Source organism: Camelina sativa, chromosome 8 (assembly GCF_030686135.1).
Source record: "Camelina sativa cultivar CO46 ecotype springtype chromosome 8, ASM3068613v1".
NCBI classification, from domain to species: Eukaryota; Viridiplantae; Streptophyta; class Magnoliopsida; order Brassicales; family Brassicaceae; genus Camelina; species Camelina sativa.
In genome coordinates this window covers 1,119,889-1,131,030 of record NC_141887.1, presented here as the reverse complement: position 1 = coordinate 1,131,030, position 11,142 = coordinate 1,119,889, and the positions used below count along the sequence as shown (strand labels likewise).

The 11,142-nt window shown below is 33.6% G+C and overlaps 1 pseudogene across 1 annotated transcript; it reads left to right on the top strand.

Moving 5' to 3' along the window:
* The first annotated feature begins 5,780 nt into the window (after positions 1-5,780).
* Positions 5,781-10,531, top strand: LOC104709098 (subtilisin-like protease SBT3.11; annotated as a pseudogene). The gene is made up of 9 exons (XR_015563995.1): positions 5,781-5,876; positions 5,973-6,064; positions 6,176-6,273; positions 6,367-6,513; positions 7,251-7,945; positions 8,021-8,304; positions 9,376-9,493; positions 9,580-9,771; positions 9,864-10,531. The product of XR_015563995.1 is annotated as a subtilisin-like protease SBT3.11 (transcript).
* The last annotated feature ends 611 nt before the right edge of the window (positions 10,532-11,142 follow it).

The following is an 11,142-nucleotide window of genomic DNA, read 5'->3' as shown; positions in this document are numbered from 1 at the left end:
AAACTTTTAATGACTTTATAAAACTCTTAATCCAATAACACTAGATTTATCAAGATTTTAGATATTTTTTTACAAATCCACAACCAATAACACCAAATTTTTAAAGAGTTTTTAAAAGTCTTGATTGAATAACAACATATTTTACCTAACTTTTAAAGTCATTAAAATTCTTTCTAAATCATAAACCAATATCTTCCTCTTACAAAATTACTTTGATCGAACGAGGACAAATTGAGTTTTTAAATCAAATAGTATATTTTTTTTTTGGTAAGAAAGTGTTGTAGTCATTCTCAACGTCGTGTTTAACGCATTGAGTTTAAACATGATTTTCATCTTTAGATCTGAACTCCAGTATCAAGATATGATCAATTCAACATCATTGGAGATGCAAAGCCACTAGAGGATCATATGAGAGATCTCAAAATTTCAGATTTCAGAAATTAAAACAATTCGTGAGAGTTACATTTTTTTGGTTATATAACTGGAAGTGTTAATAAGATTTAAAATATTCCATTATTTGCACTCGGAAGCAAATTATACATTTATGATGATGATGTTACGTAAAAAAAGACATTAACTTTAAAATAGTATTTGAATATATATATATATATATATTTTTTTTTTCCGAGACAATTTGAAAAGTAATGTTCCCAACATGGCTTACCCAAACTTGATTGTCCTCTCTGTACCTGTGTTCCGCTCGATTGAGCCTTGATCATTTTATTTTATTTTGTCAACCGAGCCTTAATCATTTCTAAACGCAAAAAAAGTCAGCATTTTATGACATGCATTTTGCACTTTGCTTCTTCTCAAGTTTTCTCAAAATAAAACGAGATTTAAGAGCTTACTTATATAACTTGCCACTTGGCACGTGAAGAAGAAAATAAAAAGACATGAGCTGATGACTGATGATTGATGAACAACAGATCGCTCAGTCATAATGGTCATATCCGTCTCAATAGACTAACACGTAGAAAGCATCATTTGTATTGATCTATTAATAATAAAAATCAATCAATATGGCAACGATATGATCTAAACAATAGAATCAAGTTAATATCATTTTTTCTTTGTAAACCAAATTCGTTTTCCAAAACATATGATAAAGGAAGTAAAAAAAAACAATCGTAAATTGAAATTTACTTTACATAATTTATTAAAGTTTATTTGTTGCCAATAATTAAAAAAAAAAAAAAAAAAAAAAAAGAAAAATTGGGAGGTAGAGACAAACGGGCTATGGCTCAACTTCATCGGATTTCCCAAAAAGAAATGCGGAGGATTTCTCACTGTTCCATCGATCAGGTAAGGGAACATAGCTGGACCATTCATTAATTTCAGTCCATCTCAATGTTTGTTTCTTCTGACTTACGTGACCGAAGACATCACACGGGAAGGAAATCAAACTCGTTGCAATGGTCTTGTGGCTATCTTTTTAGAACACTGTCGCCAAACTCAACTCTGGCCAATTCTTTTAGACCAAAACCCTGATGATCCTTGATCTGCCTTTCAACCAAACCCAACCTTCTGTCAACCTCCAACAACTCTATGAAGGCCTGCAAATGTGTTCTCCCAGCCTCGCTTAGGTTGTGGATGGAACATCACTCCCGGATTGAATCGCTACAATGGTATATACCGGTTGTCATTACCTTCTTCAAATCTAGGTCTGTTTCAACTACCACCCTATTGCCATCACTTCTAAGGCTTGGATCCTATTCTACCAAGAAAATTTAGCTCGCCCCAAGGAAGATCCAAAGCCTTTAGTTTGTGTTCTAGATCAAGCCTCACCCAATTATAAAACCATAATCACCCTTGTATTGGCCAATGCACTACTTTGAGTAGCTCCTCTCGTGCCGGCGAGAATCACGGCCATGAACCCTCTATCAACGTTGTTTCATCTTTTGACCGTTGATTCGTTCTTGGAAGACCTTTCGATAATTGTCTTCGTCGTTGTTTAAGAAAGAACAAAAATCTCCTTACTTGTAAGAATTATTATTGTCTTTGTTCTGACTAACCCTTCTTTAATAATAAGTTTTTTGATATTACATTATAGTATTAAATTGATGTTCGTGTTTTCATATATATTTTAGTATGATCAGGCGTGGATCACATCATGTATGTCCATCCGAACGTATACATGCTTCTCCTGAATGAAAATTTGGGAATATACAACATTTATTTACAAAAATATTAAATTGATGTTCGTGTTTTCATATCTCTTCATATATACCAATATTCTCATATCTATTTTGAAACATTTCATACCAATATTTTTATTTTTCCACGGGTCTATCTCTTTTTTTCTTTTTGTTTACTTTTTGTATCCAGGAGACATATATAGTACGTAAATTAACGATTTCTTGAAATAGTAGTTTATTTTCTTTTTGATTTACGGAAAAACTATACTATATTATTTTGTTATATCAATATACATTAGTTAGCTAGCTTTCATAAATATAAAGCCTCTATATCGGTTAAGTTTATAAACTGTATACAATAAACTCATAAAATAGGAGGATCTAAAAATTCAAATTTTTAAAAACTTGTGTAAACATAAAAGTGAGAATGCTTAACACACAAGGCAACATTTGTAGTCCCTTGCAACTTCAGCTGATAATTTGCAGTCTCTTGCAATTTCAAATCCGTGTCACAAAACATTTCTATCAGTTGTTATCACACAACTTGACACACACACATCTTCAAGACAAGGCCTAAAGAGACAAAATGCTTCACTATACTAGCAATAGATGATCCAACTAGTAAGACCTAACTCAAGCTCATATGAAACATGAAGCATACCAACTCGAAACTGCTCTACATATGAATGGGATGTCTGATCTCCAGCAAAATGGATATGAGTGAGTAAAGCTCCCCGTTTTCACAATCCAGCCTGTTGGATATGGGCTCTGCTCCCAACATTTGGTAAAGCCCAATTAGAAAATCCACCAGATTTTAGGTCCTGAAGTCATAGATTTGGCCCATCTGGTCGCATGGGCAAAACCGTAATTTGCGGAAGAGCCAGAAGAAACCCTAGGTCAATGACCTACTATAAATACTATAGGTCATTGTCAGAGAAGACAATTCACTTTTTGGGCAAACAGAGAGAAAAGAGCAATTATTTTCGTATTAACTGCGCTTAACACTTTGATTGTCATTTTCTGTAAACCCTCACTTTAATTCTACGTAAATAAAAAGACCAGTTTCGATTTATTCCCATTAAGATTCGTATTATTTATATTGTCGATTTCATACATCAACACAGCCTTTCGACTGAAACAACAAAATAATATTAACCGACTAAGCAGGCCTATTCAAAACATTAGGCATCGGTAATCACCTGAACAGCTTCAATATACAAACATATAAAAAAAATAACCAAATGGAAACAAACTTCAATATGCAATACAACAAAGAGTAGCAATTTCAGTACTATGAGAATCCGTGAAGCAGTATCAGTAAAGTGAGCGATAGAGAGAAGACGTACTCTGAAATCGAATTCCGATATAGTCAATGACATCAACAAAGAACCCAATTTTTCTAAAATCACATAACATAATAATTTCAATAGCCTCAAATAAAGAAGAAGTTGTAGCATGATCTCTAGATCACAGTACCATGAGAAAGAGATCAATGAAAGAAACATGTGGATGTCTCCTCCGTTTGCTTCGGATTGAAAAAATCTCGTCCAATGGCCGTGATGCGATGAGAGAGACGATGAAACTTTTTTTTTTTTTTTTTTTGGTCAAATGAGACGATGAAACAAGAGAGATAAATTAGGAGCGAAGCTCTTTTTTTTTTGTGTCATACACTTATCCAACCAACAACAAATTGACACGTATGGTCACTTGAGGAGATCCAAAAACTCTAAAATTAAACCCGGTTCCATAGTTTTTTTCATTATTATTGAAATTTTTTTTGGACACTTCATACATGGAACACTCTCTTAAACACCCCGTTGGAGATGGTCATGGTCTATAAGATATATGGACAAATGATCATTTTAACCTTTCTCTTTTCCCGTTTCTCATTTTACACTAAAGAAGTCATCATCTTCCATCCTATATATCTCCGAACCTTTCACTTTCCTATTCTATGCATTTAATATTATATACGTAAGACCTCAAACGATAGATGTGTAATGATGGTGCAACTTCAAGTGGAGTTTCTCGAAAGAGACATTAAGACAACAAATACATTATATACGTAAGACCTCAAACGATAGATGTGTAATGATGGTGCAACTTCAAGCTAGGTTTCTCGAAAGAGACATTAAGACAAGAAATACAAATCAAGATTTATTTTAAATTTACCTGTGGTTATCATCAACACCCTAAAATAACGTTGGATACAATTAAATATGCTGATATCAGCATTCAAAAGAGGAACTCTTGTAACAGATCGATGGTAGTTAGAGAATTCATGGCATAAATTTATTTTACATATATATATATACATATTTTTTTTTTTCAGAGTTAAGTTCTCTTTTTTGCAGTTGCATTAGCAGCGTCAATAATACCTAGTAGCAGAGCAGAGTGTGAGGCTTTTTTTGTAGACTTAAAGTTCAGTTTTGTCTCGACGCTTTGAAAATATATATTGATTGTTTTTTTCTTAACGTGCCAACCACTGGATATATATAGCTATCTACGATAGTAGCTAGTTAACAAAGAATAATAATGCTTGCTTTCCCATTTTAGAGAACACATATATCACTGCTCCTAGGATTATGGTTTTTTTGTTGTTGTTTCTAATAACCTCAAAAGGGTTTTTTATGATAATAGTATCTCTTAAGACTATATATGAGTGTTCACATCTTAAATTGATTATTTTTAATTATAATTTAGTCTATCCTTGTAAGTTTTCTTTTTAATGGGTGTAATATCTATTTGTCCAAAAAAAAAAAATGGGTGTAATATCTATATGTATATATCCATTCAAGGCTAATGACAAAAAAAAATAAGAAAAAAGAAGCTAAATACACTTGGATCGTGTCAGTTTGGCAATACATTTTGAAGAGGATTGGATTAGCATAGATTTGAAAACAAATCGTGAGAAAAGCTGCATTATTCGTAACGAGCAAAGTTTTTTGATTTGTTTTGCCAAGTACTAGTAAATTTAACGAGCAAAGTTTTTTTTTTTGCGTGTTGACTTTTCATAACATCTAAAATTTACTACATAAATCAAACACTACACAACCTAGGCTCTTTCCACTCTTCCAGTCATGATTGGAGTATTTATTAATAGAAAGAATTCTTATTTATGCAATTTTCAAAGGAAAACCAAAAGAAAAAAATATCGTTTTCTTATTATTCAATACGTGCATTGTTATATTCAAAGTTACTACTGCCCCCAATCTCCCTATATATATAGTTGCTCTTCCATCTGTCGCAAACCACAACTTTCTACTCGAGTCTAAGGTAACTCATACTTAATTTTCCAACTATATGAATTACAATTTATGTTTCTTACCAATTTTTTATTTATAGTTTTTCTCAAATAAAAAAGTGACACATATTCTCTTGTTGTTATTGCAGAGAGATTTACAAGAGAGCTTGCAGTGACGATTTCCAAGGTAATGGTTTTTTATTGTTGCAAAACACGCTGTTTCTAAAGAAAACAAAATTTTCATTACACAATTCGAAGTCTTAAAAAACTATGAATGAATTATTTCTCGGCTGTTACGTCGTATGGAATTAATTTTTTGAACTTTTTTTCTTTCTCTATTGTCTCCTTGGCTGTTCAATCGGTTTTCTTATTATTAATACGTGGTTTTTTACTTGAAGCTAAACATGATCTCGCAAGTCCCATGGTGGGTTTTCTCACTGATCAGTGTCGTGGTGGTTAGTGCTGTGGTAGGAGGAGCCTATGAAGATCAGACTAAGGTAATATATGACACAGTTAGTTACGTTATTTCTTAATTTCACAATAAGGGCAAAAAGATTGGGCGACGGAATGACTAACATGTATTACATGTATAGGTTTACATAGTCTACCTCGGAGCAGTAGAGCACAGTCATCCGGATCTCGTTACTGCTTCACATATCGGCATGTTAGCATCATTGTTTGGAAGGTACCACAAACCCCAAATCTTTAGACACAAGAAATTAAATGTTGTTGGATATATAATTAAGTACGATACATAAAGTAACTCGACCGTTTTGTGGTTATACTACTGTTACAGCGAAAAAGACGCAAGGGAATCCATGATATACAGTTATCGACATGGCTTCTCAGGATTTGCTGCCCATATGACTGATTGGCAAGCGAGAAAACTTTCAGGTCTCTATATAAAACAGTAAAAGAATTTACAAAACAAATTCTATTGTAAGAACGTAGTTGACAGTTTTTGTCTTCAAAATTTTGTATATGCAGAGCATCCTGACGTAGTTCAAGTGACGCCGAATCATTACTACCAGATGCAAACAACAAGAACCTTCGACTACTTGGGGCTTTACGAAAGCAATCCAAAAGAGCTTCTCCGTGATGCAAAAATGGGTGAGGATGTCATCATAGGCGTCTTTTGTAAAAACGAAGATGCAGCAAATATTGAAAAGAACTTCTATTCTTATTAAGAATCACTTAAACAATCTTACAAGATATGTTTAATCAGATTTACACACAGTCAACACGACTTGTCACTGACCGATTCTTAATCTAACCAAAATCTCTAAGAACCCTAAAAGTTTATTCGCTTAGTTCTCTAAAATTCATTATCCCCTTTTTATGTAAAAACGAAGATGCAGCCAATGTTGAAAAGAACTTCTTTTCTTATTAAGAATCACTTAAACAATCTTACAATATATGTTTAATCAGATTTACACACAGTCAACACGACTTGTCACTGACCAATTCTTAATCTAACCAAAATCCCTAAGAACCGTAAAAGCTTATTCGCTTAGTTCTCTAAAATTCTTTTTGATCGGCCAAACAACATGTTTGTCCAATAATACAATATATAGGATACCTCCTATGACCTACTTTCCTATTAAAGGATAAGTCCAAATCTTCTTAATAGATATGATAATAACTTGTTCTCTAATCAAAGAGTCTCTAAAAGCACAGCCACGTCACTCGATATCCGTTACGGTTTCTACGTGTCAACCTCTTTTCCAGAGTCCTACAGACCAGCCTTGTAGCAACCAATGTCTTCATGCTTTCATCTTTAACTCAGGTGAAAATTATATCTTCTTTTGATATTATATAGCTTCAAGTATATATGTATAATAGTTTCAGATAATGATTAATATTTGCAAATGTGTCCGCAGGTGTGTGGCCCGAATCAGAGTTGTTCAACGACAGAGGGTTAGGACCGATCCCCGCACGTTGGAAAGGAAAGTGCGTTGACGGTGAAGGATTTGAATCCGAAAAACACTGCAACAAGAAACTAATCGGAGCCCGTTACTACATGCAGAGTCACATCCAGAAGAACAAAACAGAAGGTATAACATCTGACTACATCGAGCAGAAAGAGTTCATGTCTGCAAGGGATAGCTATGCGCACGGGACTCACGTTGCCTCCATAGCGGGAGGTGCCTTCGTCCCGAATGTGAGCAACACAGTTTTCGGAGTGGGGACGGCAAGAGGTGGGGCGCCTAGTGCCCGCATTGCCGTTTACAAAGTCTCTTGGAAAAGAGTCGGCTATGGGGGATGCGCCGCTATGGACATTCTTAAAGCCATGGACGATGCCATATAGGATGGGGTGGACGTGATGTCTCTATCATTAGCCAGGTCCATCCCTGTACTCCCGGAAACAACCAACGATAATGAGATCATATTTGGAGCCTTCCACGCAATGTCAAAGGGTATCCCAGTGCTATGTGCAAGCGGAAATGACGGCCCCACAGCTTACACATTAGATAACATTGCGCCATGGGTAATCACAGTGGCTGCAACCTCGCTGGACCGGTGGTTTCCTATACCGCTCCATTTAGGGAATAATGTTACTATACTGGTAATATAATTAACTATCATCTCCTTTTTAACAAATACACTTGCATGAGACCTAATATAATGTATTACTTTGTAGGCACGAGACCCATACAAGGGATTGGAAATCCAAGCCGATCTTATTTACGTATAGATAGCCTCTACAAGATCACAAGTGCGGCAAAAGGAAAAGTGGCGTTAGTTTTCTTGACGGAAAGTAAAGAAGTTGATTATAATTATTTAGAAAACATTAGCAGATTCGGACTGAAGGCTGTAATCATTGCCTCCACAAGAGATGATAGTGTGGAAGTCGTCGGTTTCCCCCATAATAGTCAATATAGACTATGAACAAGGAGCCACCATGATGAATTAGATAAGTTCCACCAGGATCTTATTATATAAACCTTAGTTTTCAAAGTTAGTAATTTATATGATAGCGACATGTGTCAATTATATCGATAATATTTTGACATATGTGAAAATAAAATTTATTTAATAATTATAAGAAAATTTAAAAATAAAAGGATTACAATTTTTTTTGAAAGTATATAAAACCAAAAATAATCTATTATATCACTAATTCTAATAGGAAAGTTATATATTAAATTACAAATTTCAATAGGAAAATATGTGCAATTAATAAGGAAAATATTTGCAATTTAATTGCAATTATTATTTACTGTAACTAATCATATAATAAAACTAAATTTATACATAAAAGGGATTAACATAAGTAAGACATTTATAAGTTTGTATATAAAAAATAATACTAATTCTAATTTTAAATTAATAATTCTTGAAGAAAATGAATTAAGAAAATTATGCAATTACTTTCTATAATACAATAATTAAATAAATTATACTGTCAATTATTAATCTTAAAAGAAAAAAAATTGTAGATACTCACCTTTACATAAAATAAAATAATTTTCTCATGATAACGTCTTTGAATTTTTGATTAATTTATGATAATGTTGGACAAGTTGTAAAACTATTACTTATGAGATTACAAAATATGAAACAAATATATTTAAGATATTGATACTTTTTTAAAAAATGAGATAAAATTAATTTTCAGTTTTTTTTGAGAATTATGTTTTATTCATTTTTAGTTTTTAAAAAATATTAAGTAGGGTCTAAATTTGATACAATACACATTTTTTTGATATGAAAATTATAAATGTTACTCAGTGAAATTGAGTAAATAGAATTAAAATCTAATTTTATTATCATCTAATAATATATTAAAAAATAGTATTGCATAATGGAGTGTGTGAACTCTATATCCAATTTTTTTTTAAAAAAAATCAAATGAAAGAAAATTAATATTTTAAAAAATTCGATTTTTTCTTATATACGGAGTTAATACGCGGGCCTGATATAGTACGTTTATAATATACTTTCTAATTTGCAGTCACGATTGTTTATTATATTTTTTTTTGTTCTCTTTAATAACAGCTCACCTACCATAAAGATAAGCTCTGCAATCACACTCACTGGTCCACTTGTAGCCACTAAAGTTGCTGTGTTCTCAAGTAGAGGACCCAATTCAGTATCTCCATACGTTCTCAAGGTAAAAAAAAAAAAAAACTTAATCCTGATGTATATCCAATTCTCTCTATATAATTTCATCAACTCATACCAGCGTAATATTCGCAGCCTGATGTAGCAGCCCCGGTGTGGCTATATTGGCTGCTAGCACTCCATCTAAATCAGGTGCCGAGAATGGATTCATTGCTCTGTCCGGGACGTCAATGTCCACGCCTGTGGTCGCCGGTGTGGTTGCGCTCCTCAGAGCCATTCATCGTGACTGGTCTCCTGCAGCAATTCATTCCGCTCTCGTCACTACAGGTAGTTATAAAAGGAATCCTTAATTACATACATTATGTTAGATATTTAGATGTAAATATTTAGATGAATGACTCCTTCCTTAATTGATTAAGCTTCCACAACTGATCCTTACGGAGAACCGATCTTCGCTGACGGATTGTCTGGGAAACTAGCCGATCCGTTTGACTTTGGAGGAGGATTGGTGAACCCGACCAAAGCAGCTAACCCCGGTCTTGTCTACGATGCATCCGCAGAAGACTACCTGCGGTTTCTATGTGCTTCTGGGTACGAGGAGACGTCCATCGGAAAAATGGCAAACAGAAGTAGTATGTATCATTGTCCTAGTCCTAGGCCATCGATACTCGAGCTTAATCTGCCGTCAATAACCACCCCTTTCCTCGATGGAGATGTAACGGTCACTAGAACCGTCACCAACGTTGGACCCATCGACTCCAAATATACGGTCATCGTTAAACCACCTTTGGGTGTCGAGATCACCGTAACGCCCAACATACTGTTCTTCAACTCCTTCGTCAAGAAGCTAAGCTTTGAAGTGACAGTCTCCACAACTCACAAGAGCAATTCCATCTACTACTTCGGAAGTATAACTTGGACGGATGGCTCCCACTTTGTCAGTATACCCTTATCTGTGAGGACAGAAAGATTGATGTATTTCAACCATTAAGTTTGGAAACAAAATTATTATCTTATTAACCTAAAGATGCGTACTGTAAAAGCCATCTGTCTATCTCTTGTAATAAAGTTTCGTTTTACATTAAAATTAACGCTCTATAATTGCCTATTGCAAATTATAATTTTGGCGGTATCAATGAACTTAAATGTGAAACTATGAGAAAATAATATGCATATAGTTTAGTGAAGTTAGATGCTGAGATATGGTTCCAGCTAGCAGCAACATCTTGAGAATGACATCTGCAGCAAGATTACATGAATAAAACTAAAGTGAACGGTTTTGTGACGCATGTGTGTTTATTGTCCTATAGTGAACAAAATTTTCCAACATTAACTATTGTATAATACGTTCACATTGACTTTTTAATTAATAGTGGAGTTTTCTAACCTCAATCTTATAACAAAAGGCTGATGAGAACGGTAACTCTTATGTAACTTAAAAAAGAACCATATAAATATGATATTCTATCATTTTAATTTCACAACAAAAAACTCAAAACAATTAGTAGCAAACGCATATTGAAAGCACGGTAATTTAAAGAGAAAATGAAGATATTTCTCATTTTTCTAACCATTGTTTCATCTTGTAAGTTTGTTCTTGGTTACGTACGTTAAATATGTAAAACATAATTTTATACAATTCTAATAGTATATTGTCTGTACACTATTCAGTTTTTTTTATAGGTGTATCAAATATTA